Consider the following 18991-nt stretch of genomic DNA (forward strand, 5'->3'; position numbering starts at 1 on the left):
CCAACTAGTATTCTTAAAAATTTTAGCCAAGAAAGTTCCACAATTGGCTACGTAACTAAACTATCCGGGGAACAAGAAAACTACCATAAATGATAGAAACTCTATTTACCCAGAACGAGCACATAAACCATGTTATTGTTTCCCAATCAAGCCCGACTATCTCAATCTTCAGAGCCAATCCTTATCCCGAAGTTACGGATCTAATTTGCCGACTTCCCTTACCTACATTATTCTATCGACTAGAGACTCTTCACCTTGGAGACCAGCTGCGGATATTGGTACGGCCTGTTGAGAAGTTTGCGTGTCCCCCACCATAAATTTTCAAGGTCCGAGAGAAAAATATCGACACAACAGTATATGTCATGCTCTTCTAGCCCATCTACCATATCTCTCTGCGAAAGACTTCCATGGTAGTACGGCTATAAAACAGAAAAAGAAAACTCTTCCGATATCTCTCGACGGCTTCTTTATGGTCGTTCCTGTTGCCAGGATGAGCACGAGGCCCATATTTAATAACAAACGGATACTCAACAGGTTACGGAATTGGAAACCGTATTCCCTTTCGTTCAAAATTATTCAAGTTTTTTAAATTATGACAAAATATAAATTTTAGTTACTTTTTTTTTACTTGAAAATTTTCGGCTTTCGCCTTGAACTTAGGACCGACTAACTCGTGATCAACCACTGTTCACACGAAACCCTTCTCCACTTCAGTCCTCCAAGGTCTCATTCGATTATTTGCTACTACCACCAAGATCTGTACCAATGACGGCTCCATGCAGGCTTACGCCAAACACTTCTAAGCACACCATTGTACCTTCCTACTCACTAAAGTTTCAAAATTTATATTACAAGTAATATAAATCATCTACTTTAGCGGTAATGTATAGGTATACAACTTAAGCGCCATCCATTTTAAGGGCTAGTTGCTTCGGCAGGTGAGTTGTTACACACTCCTTAGCGGATTTCGACTTCCATGATCACCGTCCTGCTGTTTTTAAGCAACCAACGCCTTTCATGGTTTCTGAATGAGTTGTTAATTTGGGGCACCGTAACATTACGTTTGGTTCATCCCACAGCGCCAGTTCTGCTTACCAAAAGTGGCCCACTGGGCACATTATATCATAACCTTAAACTTCATATCAAGAAAGTTAAGGTTCTTACCCATTTAAAGTTTGAGAATAGGTTAAGATCGTTTCGACCCTAAGGCCTCTAATCATTCGCTTTACCAGATAAGATTATTTTATACAACAGTTAAATGCACCAGCTATCCTGAGGGAAAACTTCGGAAGGAACCAGCTACTAGATGGTTCGATTGGTCTTTCGCCCCTATACTCAATTCTGACAATCGATTTGCACGTCAGAACTGTTTCGGTCTTCCATCAGGGTTTCCCTGACTTCAACCTGATCAAGTATAGTTCACCATCTTTCGGGTCACAGCATATATGCTCAAGGTACGTTCCAGTTAGAGGCATAAATAATATAAATATTATTATACATAACTATATAGAACGCCCCGGGATTGCGTTAATCAACTATAAATAGTTAAAAAACTAATCCCAATAATAGTCAAGTTAATTACGCTATTAGGTTTATATCCCAATAACTTGCACATATGTTAGACTCCTTGGTCCGTGTTTCAAGACGGGTCCCGAAGGTATCCTGAATCTTTCGCATTGTTAATCATACAAGTGCTTATAATAAACATAAAAATCAATGATAATCATGCCATTATATAATTCCGAAAAATTAACGCACTGTACTCATATAATCTATCAGCACACTTTATCAAATTTTTGAAATTTATTTTATGTTAAAATGCAAGCACTCTAATTTAAATAAACTCTTATCAAAATTGTTTGATAAATTCCATACATGCTAATAGATTACAATGTCCTTATATGGAAAAAATGCACACTATCGTTATAATATTGATTAAATATTACAATTCTAATGATGAATTTTCCATAACGGATATTCAGGTTCATCGGGCTTAACCTCTAAGCAGTTTCACGTACTATTTAACTCTCTATTCAGAGTTCTTTTCAACTTTCCCTCACGGTACTTGTTTACTATCGGTCTCATGGTTATATTTAGTTTTAGATGGAGTTTACCACCCACTTAGTGCTGCACTATCAAGCAACACGACTCTTTGGAAACATCATCTAATAATCATTAACGTTATACGGGCCTGGCACCCTCTATGGGTAAATGGCCTCATTTAAGAAGGACTTAAATCGTTAATTTCTCATACTAGAATATTGACGTTCCATACACTGCATCTCACATTTGCCATATAGACAAAGTGACTTAGTGCTGAACTGATTTCTTTTCGCTCGCCGCTACTAAGAAAATCCTTGTTAGTTTCTTTTCCTCCCCTAATTAATATGCTTAAATTCAGGGGGTAGTCCCATATGAGTTGAGGTTGTTTAATTACTGCCTATTTTGAAATATACTATTTTTTTCTTGAAGGTCCATAATATTCACAAAATTATTCTTTATACCATATTCGTTAATAAGAGGCAATTCTAGTTTTATAAAATAATATATTTTATGCTAGACATTCCTCAATATTATTTGAAATGAATAAAGAACATATAATTCTTCAAATTTCTCATGCAACAGAGTTTTTAGTATTTTCATTTATTAATTCATATTATGAATATCTTAAGCGAGAACTTTTTAGATTCACACTTATATTATCCAATAATATACAATGTGCTTAAAATTCCGAAAAATTTTAAACAACTTATTTAGCATAGTCTTACAACCCTCAACCATATGTAGTCCAAGCAGCACTAAAAAATTAATTAAAGTACATAACAGCATGGACTGCGATATGCGTTCAAAATGTCGATGTTCATGTGTCCTGCAGTTTCACACGATGACGCACAGTTTGCTGCGTTCTTCATCGACCCATGAGCCGAGTGATCCACCGCTTAGAGTGATACAATTTTTTTTTTTATTTCATTACGTCAAGAATATTTTTATTGAAAGAAATTAAAAATACACCATTTTACTGGCATATATCAATTCCTTCAATAAAATTTTTTTTTTTATACCTAAATAAATGTTGCGAAATGTCTTAGTTTTACATAATCGATAATAATAAGATATATGACAAGTATATTTTAGCTAAATTTATTTATTATGATCAACATATGTAAAGCGTTAACCTGCAAACAGGTACAACATTGTTTTTCTTTAGGTGTTGCGAACCAATGTATGCGCACTGGAATATGCACAATACATTTTGCAACGCATGTATATTATGGTACATATACACGCAGTTTTTTATTTTATCCAAAACACATAAAACACTCTTAATACAGTATATAATAATAATAATACATGACAAACGGTTTTTAGCTAATTTAAATTATTATATGTTGCATAATTGTATCTCATATGATTGAATAAAATATTTATATTTATTAGTTACATAATTTATTAAATATTGCAATTCCCTAAAAGAGAAAAAACAAATTTAATTTATTAACGGTTAGATGCATTAAAACAATAATGATCCTTCCGCAGGTTCACCTACGGAAACCTTGTTACGACTTTTACTTCCTCTAAATAATCAAGTTCGGTCAACTTTTGCGAAACAACCGCAACACACAAGGCGTCACAGTGATCACGTCCGGAGACCTCACTAAATAATTCAATCGGTAGTAGCGACGGGCGGTGTGCACAAAGGGCAGGGACGTAATCAATGCGAGTTAATGACTCACACTTACTGGGAATTCCAAGTTCATGTGAACAGTTTCAGTTCACAATCCCAAGCATGAAAGTGGTTCAGCGGTTTACCCGGACCTCTCGGTCTAGGGAAATACACGTTGATACTTTCATTGTAGCGCGCGTGCAGCCCAGGACATCTAAGGGCATCACAGACCTGTTATTGCTCAATCTCATTATTGCTAGACGCAATTTGTCCATTTAAGAAGCTAGTGTCCTTATAATGGGACAAACCAACAGGTACGGCTCCACTTATATAAACACATTCAAACACAATAAACATTTTACTGCCACCATGAATGAAGGCTATATAAGCTTCAACACCATAATCCTGAAGATATCTATTTTAATATATTTGAGTCTCGTTCGTTATCGGAATTAACCAGACAAATCACTCCACGAACTAAGAACGGCCATGCACCACCACCCATAGATTCGAGAAAGAGCTATCAATCTGTCTTACACACTTATGTTCGGACCTGGTAAGTTTTCCCGTGTTGAGTCAAATTAAGCCGCAGGCTCCACTCCTGGTGGTGCCCTTCCGTCAATTCCTTTAAGTTTCAGCTTTGCAACCATACTTCCCCCGGAGCCCAAAAGCTTTGGTTTTCCGGGAAGCGACTGAGAGAGCCATAAAAGTAGCTACACCCAATTGCTAGCTGGCATCGTTTATGGTTAGAACTAGGGCGGTATCTGATCGCCTTCGAACCTCTAACTTTCGTTCTTGATTAATGAAAACATCTTTGGCAAATGCTTTCGCTTAAGTTAGTCTTACGACGGTCCAAGAATTTCACCTCTCGCGTCGTAATACTAATGCCCCCAAACTGCTTCTATTAATCATTACCTCTTGATCTGAAAACCAATGAAAGCAGAACAGAGGTCTTATTTCATTATCCCATGCACAGAATATTCAGGCATTTGAAGCCTGCTTTAAGCACTCTAATTTGTTCAAAGTAATTGTACCGGCCCACAATAACACTCGATGAAGAGCACTAATGCAGGTTTTTAAATAGGAGGAACATATAAAAAAGTACAAGTACCTAATTATATATAAGAACTCCACCGGTAATACGCTTACATACATAAAGGTATAGTACTAACTACAATTTGTAAGTTGCACTACCCGTATGAAGCACAAGTTCAACTACGAACGTTTTAACCGCAACAACTTTAATATACGCTATTGGAGCTGGAATTACCGCGGCTGCTGGCACCAGACTTGCCCTCCAATAGGTCCTTGTTAAAGGATTTAAAGTGTACTCATTCCAATTACAGGGCCTCGGATATGAGTCCTGTATTGTTATTTTTCGTCACTACCTCCCCGAGCTGGGAGTGGGTAATTTACGCGCCTGCTGCCTTCCTTAGATGTGGTAGCCGTTTCTCAGGCTCCCTCTCCGGAATCGAACCCTGATTCCCCGTTACCCGTTGCAACCATGGTAGTCCTAGATACTACCATCAAAAGTTGATAGGGCAGACATTTGAAAGATCTGTCGTCGGTACGAGACCATACGATCTGCATGTTATCTAGAGTTCAACCAGTGTAACGATCTTGCGATCGCTTGGTTTTAGCCTAATAAAAGCACACGTTCCAGAAGGTCCGTGTTTTAATTGCATGTATTAGCTCTAGAATTACCACAGTTATCCAAGTAACTGTTAACGATCTAAGGAACCATAACTGATATAATGAGCCTTTTGCGGTTTCACTATTAATTCGTGTGTACTTAGACATGCATGGCTTAATCTTTGAGACAAGCATATAACTACTGGCAGGATCAACCAGAATAATGTTCATTTCATTATGTAAATATATTTAAAATATAATTACATAAATCTTCAAATATGTAAAATACATGACAACTCACAAATATTTTTGAATAACAAACGATAATATTCAATAATTGTATATATATATATGTTATACTTGACATGTACTATACGAATGTGGCCATAATTAGATGGCATTCACGTTCGCTAGTTATAATTCACAATTGTTTATATATAAATATATATACTTATATATAAAATATATATGCATATAATCGTTCAAAAATATCATTTTATTTCAACTTACTAAATATATTATATCACACATGCATATTTATAATTTAAATTCAATTAATTGAATAAAAAATTATTTTATTTTGATGACAAATTGATAATTTTATCTAATTCTGCATTTACGTGTAGACAATATTATATTAGTAAAAACCTCCGTCCACAATAGTGTCCTAGAGGATTTTTCAATTATTCACAAAATATTAATTCTTTAGCTACGAAACACCGTCTTCTTTTGAAAAAGACATTTAATACATTATATGCTTATATAATAGTAATAATTATATAACCATATAATAGTATCAATTTTTATATCGGATGAGACTAATAATTAATTAATAATAACATAATTATTACTTAATATGCAAACTGAAATATATGCATCCAATACATATATACGTGATGAGCACACACTGCCACCATGTATAGGTTTTGTGACACGTTTTCTACAATGCTCTTATTTTATTTAGTATTACCATCTAACGTATCTTTTTGTTGCACTAATTTAATAATACAACAGTAAAACTTCATTATTTTTAACTTTTTTAATCATATTGCCTTCTATATGATTATTTTCATATATTATTTATATATGACTTATGCCGGCAAGACTCACTCCATATACATAGTCATATATATTTCACTTGTGAAATTTTTCTCATATGACATGCCTGCTCGACATCACCACCCCTATATAGGTTTTGTGACACGTTTTTTCTACAACCAGCTCATTTTTACTAAGGTATACCACCTAATGTATCTTTATGTTGCACTAATTAATAATGCAACAGTAAAACTTCATTATTTTTACTTTTTTTAATCATATTGCCTTCTATATGACTTTTTTAATCATATTGCCTTCTTATGATTATCATATATTATTTATATATATGACTTATGCCGGCAAGACTCACTCCATATACATAGTCATATATATATTTCACTTGTGAAATTTTTCTCATATGACATGCCTGCTCGACATCACCACCACCCTATATATAGGTTTTGTGACACGTTTTCTACAACCAGCTCATATTTTACTAAGGTATACCACCTAATGTATCTTTATGTTGCACTAATTTAATAATGCAACAGTAAAACTTCATTATTTTTTAACTTTTTTAATCATATTGCCTTCTATATGATTATTTTCATATATTATTTATATATGACTTATGCCGGCATGACACTCCATATAAATAGTCATATATATTTCACTTGTGAAATTTTTCTCATATGACATGCCTGCCGACCTCACCACCCCTATATAGGTTTTTTGTGACACGTTTTCTACAATGCTCTTATTTTATTTAGTATTACCATCTAACGTATCTTTATGTTGCACTAATTTAATAATACAACAGTAAAACTTCATTATTTTTAACTTTTTTAATCATATTGCCTTCTATATGATTATTTTCATATATTATTTATATATGACTTATGCCGGCAAGACTCACTCCATATAAATAGTCATATATATTTCACTTGTGAAAATTTTTCTCAATATGACATGCCTGCTCGACTCACCACCCCTATATAGGTTTTGTGACACGTTTTCTACAAACCAGCTTATTTTATTTAGTATTACCATCTAACGTATCTTTATGTTGCACTAATTTAATAATGCAACAGTAAAACTTCATTATTTTTAACTTTTTTTAATCATATTGCCTTCTATATGATTATTTTCATATATTATTTATATATGACTTATGCCGGCAAGACACTCCATATACATAGTCATATATATTTCACTTGTGAAATTTTTCTCATATGACATGCCTGCTCGACCTCACCACCCCTATATAGGTTTTGTGACACGTTTTCTACAATGCTCTCATTTTACTAAGGTATTACCACCTAATGTATCTTTTATGTTGCACTAATTTAATAATGCAACAGTAAAACTTCATTATTTTTAACTTTTTTAATCATATTGCCTTCTATATGATTATTTTCATATATATTATTTATATATGACTTATGCCGGCAAGACTCACTCCATATACATAGTCATATATATTTCACTTGTGAAATTTTTCTCATATGACATGCCTGCTCGACCTCACCACCCCTATATAGGTTTTGTGACACGTTTTCTACAACCAGCTTATTTTACTTAGGTATTACCATCTAACGTATCTTTTTTGTTGCACTAATTTAATAATACAACAGTAAAACTTCATTATTTTTAACTTTTTTAATCATATTGCCTTCTATATGATTATTTTCATATATTATTTATATATGACTTATGCCGGCATGACACTCCATATACATAGTCATATATATTTCACTTGTGAAATTTTTTCTCATATGACATGCCTGCTCGACATCACCACCCCTATATAGGTTTTGTGACACGTTTTCTACAATGCAGCTCATTTTTATTAAGTATATACCACCTAATGTATCTTTATGTTGCACTAATTTAATAATGCAACAGTAAAACTTCATTATTTTTAACTTTTTTAATCATATTGCCTTCTATATGATTATTTTCATATATTATTTATATATGACTTATGCCGGGCAAGACTCACTCCATATACATAGTCATATATATTTCACTTGTGAAATTTTTTCTCATATGACATGCCTGCTCGACATCACCACCCCTATATAGGTTTTGTGACACGTTTTCTACAACCAGCTCATTTTTACTAAGGTATATCACCTAATGTATCTTTATGTTGCACTAATTTAATAATGCAACAGTAAAACTTCATTATTTTTAACTTTTTTAATCATATTGCCTTCTATATGATTATTTTCATATATATTATTTATATATGACTTATGCCGGCATTACACTCCATATACATAGACATATATATTTCACTTGTGAAATTTTTTTCTCATATGACATGCCTGCCCGACCTCACCACCCCTATATAGGTTTTGTGACACGTTTTCTACAACCCGCTCATTTTACTAAGGTCTACCACCTAATGTATCTTTATGTGGCACTATTTTAATAATACAACAGCAAAACTTCATCTTCATTATTTTATCTCATTTATCAATAATTTGTATTAAATACTAGTACAATCGTAAATTGTTTAACATTGTTTAAAATTTTTGTCAAAGTTGAACTCATATCTCGGTAGAACCTTATATCATATGGCTGCAGTTCAATAAAAAATTCACCAAGTCCAAAAAATTTTTTTCTCAAGTTAAATTCAAAATCTTATCTCATTTTATTAAAAAACTGTATAAAATGATATATAAAAAGTTTTTTCTACAATTTTCATATGTTGAAATTTTTTGTCAAAGTTGAACTCATATCTCGGTAGAACCTCATATCATATGGCTGCAGTTCAATAAAAAATTCACCAAGTCCCAAAAAATTTTTTTCTCAAGTTAAATTAAAAATCTTATCTCATTATATTAATAAACAGTATAAAATGCTATTTAAAAAGTTTTTTCTTCAATTTTCATATGTTGAAATTTTTTTGTCAAAGTTGAACTCATATTTCGGTAGAACCTCATATCATATGGCTGAAGTTCAATAAAAAATTTACCAAGTCCAAAAAATTTTTTTCTCAAGTTAAATTCAAAATCTTATCTCATTATATTAATAAACTGTATAAAATGATATATAAAAAGTTTTTTCTTCAATTTTCATATGTTGAATTTTTTGTCAAAGTTGAACTCATATCTCGGTAGAACCTCATATCATATGGCTGCAGTTCAATAAAAAATTCACCAAGTCCAAAAAATCTTTTTCTCAAGTTAAATTCAAAATCGTATCTCATTATATTAATAAACTGTATAAAATGATATTTAAAAAGTTTTTTCTTCAATTTTCATATGTTGAAATTTTTTGTCAAAGTTGAACTCATATCTCGGTAGAACCTCATATCATATGGCTGAAGTTCAATAAAAAATTCACCAAGTCCAAAAAATTTTTTTCTCAAGTTAAATTCAAAATCTTATCTCATTATATTAATAAACTGTATAAAATGATAATTAAAAAGGTTTTTCTTCAATTTTCATATGTTGAAATTTTTTGTCAAAGTTGAACTCATCTCTCGGTAGAACCTCATATCATATGGCTGCAGTTCAATAAAAAATTCACCAAGTCAAAAAATCTTTTTCTCAAGTTAAATTCAAAATCTTATCTCATTATATTAATAAACTGTATAAAAATGATATTTAAAAAGTTTTTTCTTTCAATTTTCATATGTTGAAATTTTTTGTCATAGTTGAACTCATCTCTCGGTAGAACCTCATATCATATGGCTGCAATTCAATAAAAAATTCACCAAGTCCAAAAAATTTTTTTCTCAAGTTAAATTCAAAAATTGTATCTCATTTTATTAATAAACTGTATAAAATGATATTTAAAAAGTTTTTTCTTCAATTTTCATATGTTGAAATTTTTTGTCAAAGTTGAACTCATCTCTCGGTAGAACCTCATATCATATGGCTGCAGTTCAATAAAAAATTCACCAAGTCAAAAAAATCTTTTTCTCAAGTTAAATTCAAACTTATCTTATCTCATTATATTAATAAACAGTATAAAATGCTATTTAAAAAGTTTTTTCTTCAATTTTCATATGTTGAAATTTTTTTGTCAAAGCTGAACTCATATCTCATGTCTTAATTTGTGCCACTAATATGATGGCGTTCTTTTGCTACCAAACACATAATGTGTATGAAATAAATGCATACTTAAAAATGCATAGTATAAAATACGCATAGATACATACATAAATGTACACATATTTTTATATATATATGCATATTCTTAATTTTCGCCACTAATATGATGGCGTCCTTCTGGCTACCAAATAAATATATATAATTGCATAAATAAATGCATATATAAAATACACAAGTATTTTGTACACATAGATATACATGCATATTTTTTAATTTTCGCCACTAATATGATGGCGTTCCTTCTGGCTACCAAATAAATATATATAACTAACGCATACTAAATAAATGCATATTTAAAAATATACGCAAGTATTTTGTACACATAGATATACTATGCATTCTTAATTTTCGCCACTAATATGATGGCGTTCCTTGCTACCTAACCAACGCATAATAAATAAATGCATATATAAAATACGCAAGTATTTTGTACACATAGATATACTATGCATATTCTTAATTTTCGCCACTAATATAATGGCGTTCCTTTTGCTACCAAATAAATATATATAACCAACGCATAATAAATAAATGCATATATAAAATATGCAAGTATTTTGTATACATAGATATACTTACTATGCATATTCTTAATTTTCGCCACTAATATAATGGCGTTCCTTTTGCTACCAAATAAATATATATAACTAACGCATACTAAATAAATGCATATTTAAAATACGCAAGTATTTTGTACACATAGTTATACCTTTGCATATTCTTAATTTTCGCCACTAATATGATGACGTTCCTTTTGCTACCAAATAAATATATATAACCAACGCATTATAAATAAATGCATATATAAAATACGCAAGTATTTTGTACACATAGATATACTATGCATATTCTTAATTTTCGCCACTAATATAATGGCGTTCCTTTTGCTACCAAATAAATATATATAACCAACGCATAATAAATAAATGCATATATAAAATATGCAAGTATTTTGTATACATAGATATACTTACTATGCATATTATTAATTTTCGCCACTAATATAATGGCGTTCCTTTTGCTACCAAATAAATATATATAACTAACGCATACTAAATAAATGCATATTTAAAATACACAAGTATATTTTGTACACATAGATATATTATTTATTTATATATATATATAATATATATATATATTATATAAATTTTCTTCTTATATGCGTAATTGTATAACACATAATTAATAATTATGCATACAATTTTGCATATTTATATATATATAAATATATATATATAATATTTTTTTATATATGCCTTAAACATATATATTTTATCGAATCGTCAAGCAAAGGATAAGCTTCAGTGGATCGCAGTATGGCAGCTGCTCAACCACTTACAACACCTTGCCTGTTATAAAAGTCGTTTACAATTGATTCAAGGCTTTGTCATTGTATTAAATAATGTTTTAATATATAACTAGCGCGGCACCAGGTGATCGAAGATCCTCCCAATTTACTATGTTATATGTAACATTGGCATCACATCCATCGTCGTCTATTAAATGAATAATAAACTTTTAATGGTTTAGAAGCCATACAATGCAAATTGCCCCTTATTTATCATTGCAGTCCAGCACGGATACGACCTTAGAGGCGTTCAGGCATAATCCAACGGACGTAGCGTCATACCACTGTTCGCTCGAACAAGTATTGTGCCATTGGTCCGTACCTGCGGTTCCTCTCGTACTACGCAGGAATGCTGTCGCAACAACGTTTTGTCATTAGTAGGGTAAAACTAACCTGTCTCACGACGGTCTAAACCCAGCTCACGTTCCCTTGCATGGGTGAACAATCCAACGCTTGGTGAATTTTGCTTCACAATGATAGGAAGAGCCGACATCGAAGGATCAAAAAGCGACGTCGCTATGAACGCTTGGCCGCCACAAGCCAGTTATCCCTATGGTAACTTTTCTGACACCTCTTGTTAAAAACTCTTTTAAACCAAAGGATCGATAGGCCGAGCTTTTGCTGTCCCTGTGTGTACTGAACACCGAGATCAAGTCAGCATTTGCCCTTTTGCTCTATGTGTGGTTTCTGTCCGCACTGAGCTGGCCTTGGGACACCTCCGTTATTATTTGAGAGATGTACCGCCCCAGTCAAACTCCCTACCTGGCAATGTCCTTGAATTGGATCATACCTGAGTAATTGGAGTTATACCAAATTTTTTAATTTAAGAACACATAAATGCACTCTCTCATTAATGAATTTGTTTGCGATTATATAACAAACTCGTGATACTTTGATCAAGAAGCTTGCATCAAAACCCAATACCATAAGATATAATAAATATATCCGTATAATGGCTAGGAAATGATACACGTTCCATTTAATCAAGTAAGTAAGGAAACAATAAGAGTAGTGGTATTTCATTGTCGATACTAAACCGAAATTTAATATCTCCCACTTATTCTACACCTCTTATGTCTCCTTACACTGCCAGATTAGAGTCAAGCTCAAAAGGGTCTTCTTTCCCCGCTAATTATTCCAAGCCCGTTCCCTTGGCTGTGGTTTCGCTAGATAGTAGATAGGGACAGTAGGAATCTCGTTAATCCATTCATGCGCGTCACTAATTAGATGACGAGGCATTTGGCTATTTTTTTTTTTTTTTTGTAGGAAATGAATTTGCCCACACAACAATGCCATATATGAATGGCACGTCATATGACTGTTTTCCCTTTACTTTGTACACAATAGATGTTGGCCAGTGTAGTTGACTTTCAATGAGGAAAGTAAACCTCGGTGCTAACCCACTCCTTGGCGATATCCAGTATGGAACATGAACGTCTTAAAGCCGCAGACTCCGCCGCCATCTACCACCCTGGTACTGATAATATTGCTATCACCAGCGTTAAGGACTCCCAGTGCTCTCAGTCGTTTTACCGACCGATAGCTCCAGATGCCCCTCCAGTTTAGCGTAGCAGAAACGATTTTTAATGTCCTCATGTGCCCGATAATCCCGAACCAGAGCCGTTCGTACGTCCTGTCTGTCGTAGATCTCAACCTTACTCTGATGAGCTTGGTCAAGATCAAGTCCGTCAGTCACAACCTGAGCGTCGATCACTATAGTGTGATCTGGTCGGAAACCCACCAGGTCCGGCTTATATATCCTGTTCTCTCCCTGCAGACTTGGTTCAGCAATGACAGAGTAGCCTCTCGTCTCAAGTCCCCGCTTGAGATAATTAGCTACACTGTTGTGTCTAGCCACCCGCCTCCCATGCGTACGATGACACTTCTGCAGAATGTGGTTTAGTGATTCGGGAGCATCACATCCTGCACGACACTGCCTCTCCAATTCGTGCCTTCCCCTCGTGGTACGAGACCGCGTGGGTAGGGCATTTATCCGCAGTTTGATCCCATTCAAATAAGCTTTTCCAGTTAACAAACGCGTGGGTGCGACAACCCACCCGTGTTGCGGAGCATAACGCCCTGCTTCACGGAGACCGCTACCATCAACAGAGGAGTGCAACCTATCGCCCAGTACGAATCGATCAAAAGGCGTGTATCCAGAGCCGCGTCTCCCGATGCCTTTGCACCTATCTCGGGCCCTCCGAATTTCCGCACTAAGGAACGAACTGGCCGTCTCGGATTGCTCGAGGTGGGGCCATTTTATGTTCGTTAGCCTCTGTATGCGCAGCATTGGAGCTGTCCTTCGAACTGAGGGAACACCGAGACCCCACTTGTGTGGGGGGCATGGAAGAATGCTACTGACACATCCATAGGAAGATCTAACCATTTCCTTACGACCGACCGTACCAGTCTGTCACACTTTCTCAAAACGCCTATTGCCACACTACCAAGGGTTAGCTTGTGATATAGCTGTGGAATGAGGACAGTTCTGAGGGCGAATAACTTCTGCTGTGGCTTCAGGGGGGACCGCGATATGATATCCAATCTGGGACCAATGTCCTCAGTCGGATTGTAGCGGGCCCTCCCGTCCGCAGTGAACTGAATGCCGAGATACCTCCACTCCTCCGAACGCTTCAAGCTTGGACACGTGCGCGAACCTACACAGAAGCTCCGTGATTCGATCACAGTACACTTCTGCTTCGGTTGCCCCTTGACACTAACAGTAAAACACTTATTAGCGTTTAGGGTCAGCCCAACGGACGCCAAAAAGGAGACCGTGGTATCCAATAATGCCTGAAGGCCCTTCGGTGTAGAAGCAAACAACACCAGATCGTCTGCGAACGCTGCAGCGTTTGTTTTGGCATTTCCGACACTGACACCAATCTCGTCCGGTAGAGACCTGAGCAACCGGTCGATGACCAAGTTGAACATATGTGGAGACAAAGGGTCACCCTGCTTCACACCTCTAGCAGGGACGAATTCCTCTGATCTCCAGCCTTTACCATTGAGACTAGTGCCACCTCCCAAGTACAAGCTACGTACGTAGTCAACAAAACCCGTTGGTGCACCATACGCGGATAGGGTGTCAATTACCGCTGCGTGAGACACAGAGTCAAACGCTTTGCTGACATCAAGTGTCGCGATATAACACGACGCATGACGTCTATGGTGGTCCCTCAGGATTAAGTCAACTATTGTCGCGTTATCGGCGCAACCGTCAGTAGGAAGAAACCCCCGCTGACGCGGATCCCAATCGACTGATGAGGCCAATCGAGATGCCAAGATGGCATTGAGTTGTCTAACTATGACAGAAGGCACCGATATCGGACGGAAGTCTTCTGGTCGGGATGCTCTTACCGTCTTCGGGATGAAAACGGTTCGAGCCATTCGGAAGAGTGTGGGTAGTTTGCCGCACCAGAGAATAAGGTTCATTATGCGAAGCATAACACCACTGGGAATACTCCTGGCAGTTCTTGGAGATATTCCGTCCGGTCCGGGAGAAGAAGTCAATGGCACTTGATGCAATTGCAGGTCCCTAGACGTAATAGGTGACCATACCCCCTCAAGCAAGTGTCCCATATGGGGCACGGTGCTATTGCAAGAGGAAAGGCTCTGCTGTGTCATGACTTCTCTCCAGTATGGTTCCATAATCTCTTGGTTTGGCATTACCGACTCGTCGGGTCCTGCAAGCAAGGATCCAATGCATCGACCTTTATGTTTGTCCCAGTTACGCTGAACCCTAGCGAACTGCTGCCTTCTATTTTGTCTCCTATTGCGAGGCTCAGGAAAGACTCTCGCCGAAACCGGACCTTCGTTTCGATTCGGAAAAATTTCCAGGAGATAGTTAGACAAACACTGGAGAGTTGCTTCTTTGCCCGAAGTCTGCGCTCCATCAATGATAGATTGCAGAACCTCGACTCTCCACGATCGATTACATCCCACAGGGCCGAAGCCCCGCAGTATCCGCATGAGGACGTCGTCCGAATGTATCGATGGTGTGATTGGAACCGACTCTGACATTGAAGAAGAAGACTCAAGCCCACTTATACTAGGGCGGCGCGTAATGGTTTGTGGTTCACTAATTTCGGGGATAAGAGCCGCTTGCCCTCTTAGCTGCTCGATTTTTGCCTTATAATTATCCCTCTGTCGACACTTTTTAATAGCATCGACGCTGCGTTCTGGAAAATGCAACGCCAGCTTTTTATTAATGAACCTCTCGCCATTTGCTATGAGCTCAAGTTCCTTCCTCGCCATCATGGCCAATTCTTCCTCACACCACCTGGTTTTCACGTCAACACGCGTACGAAGCTCATCAAGCCTGTCTTTGTGCTGACGCGACATGTGGACGCCTAAACCGGTCTTTGTTCCAAAAGATCGGCCGCATTCCACACATAGATGTCCAACAACTGGATTAGCATCTACGTTCCTTCCCTGATGGGCTCCTACGGATGCCGTAGGAGAATTCACTGAATAACTTTCAGCTATCCGAGGCATGTTATTTAAGTTTGCACCATCAGTTTTTCAGGACCATCGGGGTGGTAACCCAATGGCCCCTTTCGCCGCTCATATTCGCTGCTGCCGAAACTACATCGGTCCAGCACCCGGAGGACACCACGAGGAGGCCACAAGTTAAGTGGGGCACATGTTGCCTATGAGTCGACTTGATCTGACTAACGAAGGACGGTAGTCCACTTGCCATTGCTGATAAATGAACCATTATTCCCCTTCTGCAGACCCATTGATCCTCCTTAAGAGAGTCATAGTTACTCCCGCCGTTGACCCGCGCTTACTTGAATTTCTTCACTTTGACATTCAGAGCACTGGGCAGAAATCACATTGTGTCAACACCCGCTAGGGCCATCACAATGCTTTGTTTTAATTAGACAGTCGGATTCCCCAAGTCCGTGCCAGTTCTGAATTGATTGTTAATTGATAATCGTTATAATTTAAAAGAACTAGCTGGTTGCCCAACTAGTATTCTTAAAAATTTTAGCAAGAAAGTTCCACAATTGGCTACGTAACTAAACTATCCGGGGAACAAGAAACTACCATAAATGATAGAAACTCTATTTACCCAGAACGAGCACATAAACCATGTTATTGTTTCCCAATCAAGCCCGACTATCTCAAATCTTCAGAGCCAATCCTTATCCCGAAGTTACGGATCTAATTTGCCGACTTCCCTTACCTACATTATTCTATCGACTAGAGACTCTTCACCTTGGAGACCAGCTGCGGATATTGGTACGGCCTGTTGAGAAGTTTGCGTGTCCCCACCATAAATTTTCAAGGTCCGAGGAGAAAATATCGACACAACAGTATATGTCATGCTCTTCTAGCCCATCTACCATATCTCTCTGCGAAGACTTCCATGGTAGTACGGCTATAAAACAGAAAAGAAACTCTTCCGATATCTCTCGACGGCTTCTTTATGGTCGTTCCTGTTGCCAGGATGAGCACGAGGCCCATATTTAATAACAAACGGATACTCAACAGGTTACGGGAATTGGAACCGTATTCCCTTTCGTTCAAAATTATTCAAGTTTTTTAATTATGACAAAATATAAATTTTAGTTACTTTTTTTTACTTGAAAATTTTCGGCTTTCGCCTTGAACTTAGGACCGACTAACTCGTGATCAACCACTGTTCACACGAAACCCTTCTCCACTTCAGTCCTCCAAGGTCTCATTCGATATTTGCTACTACCACCAAGATCTGTACCAATGACGGCTCCATGCAGGCTTACGCCAAACACTTCTAAGCACACCATTGTACCTTCCTACTCACTAAAGTTTCAAAATTTATATTACAAGTAATATAAATCATCTACTTTAGCGGTAATGTATAGGTATACAACTTAAGCGCCATCCATTTTAAGGGCTAGTTGCTTCGGCAGGTGAGTTGTTACACACTCCTTAGCGGATTTCGACTTCCATGATCACCGTCCTGCTGTTTTAAGCAACCAACGCCTTTCATGGTTTCTGAATGAGTTGTTAATTTGGGCACCGTAAACATTACGTTTGGTTCATCCACAGCGCCAGTTCTGCTTACCAAAAGTGGCCCACTGGGCACATTATATCATAACCTTAAAACTTCATATCAGAAAGTTAAGGTTCTTACCCATTTAAAGTTTGAGAATAGGTTAAGATCGTTTTCGACCCTAAGGCCTCTAATCATTCGCTTTACCAGATAAGATATTTTATACAACAGTTAAAATGCACCAGCTATCCTGAGGGAAACTTCGAAGGAACCAGCTACTAGATGGTTCGATTGGTCTTTTCGCCCCTATACTCAATTCTGACAATCGATTTGCACGTCAGAACTGTTTCGGTCTTCCATCAGGTTTCCCTGACTTCAACCTGATCAAGTATAGTTCACCATCTTTCGGGTCACAGCATATATGCTCAGGTACGTTCCAGTTAGAGCATAAATAATATAAATATTATTATAACATATAACTATATAGAACGCCCCGGGATTGCGTTAATCAACTATAAATAGTTAAAAAACTAAATCCCAATAATAGTCAAGTTAATTACGCTATTAGGTTTTATATCCAATAACTTGCACATATGTTAGACTCCTTGGCCGTGTTTCAAGACGGGTCCGAAGGTATCCTGAATCTTTCGCATTCGTTAATCATACAAGTGCTTATAATAACATAAAAATCAATGATAATCATGCCATATATAATTCCGAAAAATTAACGCACTGTACTCATATAATCTATCAGCACTTTATCAAATTTTTGAAATTATTTTATGTTAAAAAATGCAAGCACTCTAATTTAAATAACTCTTATCAAAAATTGTTTGATAAATTCCATACATGCTAATAGATACAATGTCCTATATGGAAGAATGCACACTATCGTTATAATATGATTAAATATTACAATTCTAATGATGAATTTTCCACGATATCAGTTCATCGGGCTTAACCTCTAAGCAGTTTCACGTACTAATTTAACTCTCTATTCAGAGTTCTTTCAACTTTCCCTCACGGTACTGTTTACTATTCGGTCTCATGGTTATTTTTGTTTTAGATGAGTTTACACCCCACTTAGTGCTGCACTATCAAGCAACACGACTTTTTGGGAAACATGCTATCTAATATCATTAACGTTATACGGGCCGGCAACCTCTATGGGTAAATTGGCCTATTTAAGAAGGACTAAA

The 18991-nt window shown here is 36.3% G+C and overlaps 1 non-coding gene and 1 pseudogene across 1 annotated transcript; both read right to left on the bottom strand.

Moving 5' to 3' along the window:
- Nucleotides 1–2767: 2767 nt before the first annotated feature.
- Nucleotides 2768–2947, bottom strand: LOC117577360 (5.8S ribosomal RNA; annotated as a pseudogene).
- A 573-nt stretch (nucleotides 2948–3520) lies between these two features.
- On the bottom strand, nucleotides 3521–5518 carry LOC117577374 (small subunit ribosomal RNA). The gene has a single exon (XR_004573147.1). It is a non-coding gene; the product is annotated as a small subunit ribosomal RNA (ribosomal RNA).
- Between the last annotated feature and the right edge of the window lie 13473 nt (nucleotides 5519–18991).

This window comes from Drosophila albomicans, unplaced genomic scaffold (assembly GCF_009650485.2).
Source record: "Drosophila albomicans strain 15112-1751.03 unplaced genomic scaffold, ASM965048v2 utg000345l_pilon, whole genome shotgun sequence".
Lineage (NCBI taxonomy): Eukaryota > Metazoa > Arthropoda > Insecta > Diptera > Drosophilidae > Drosophila > Drosophila albomicans.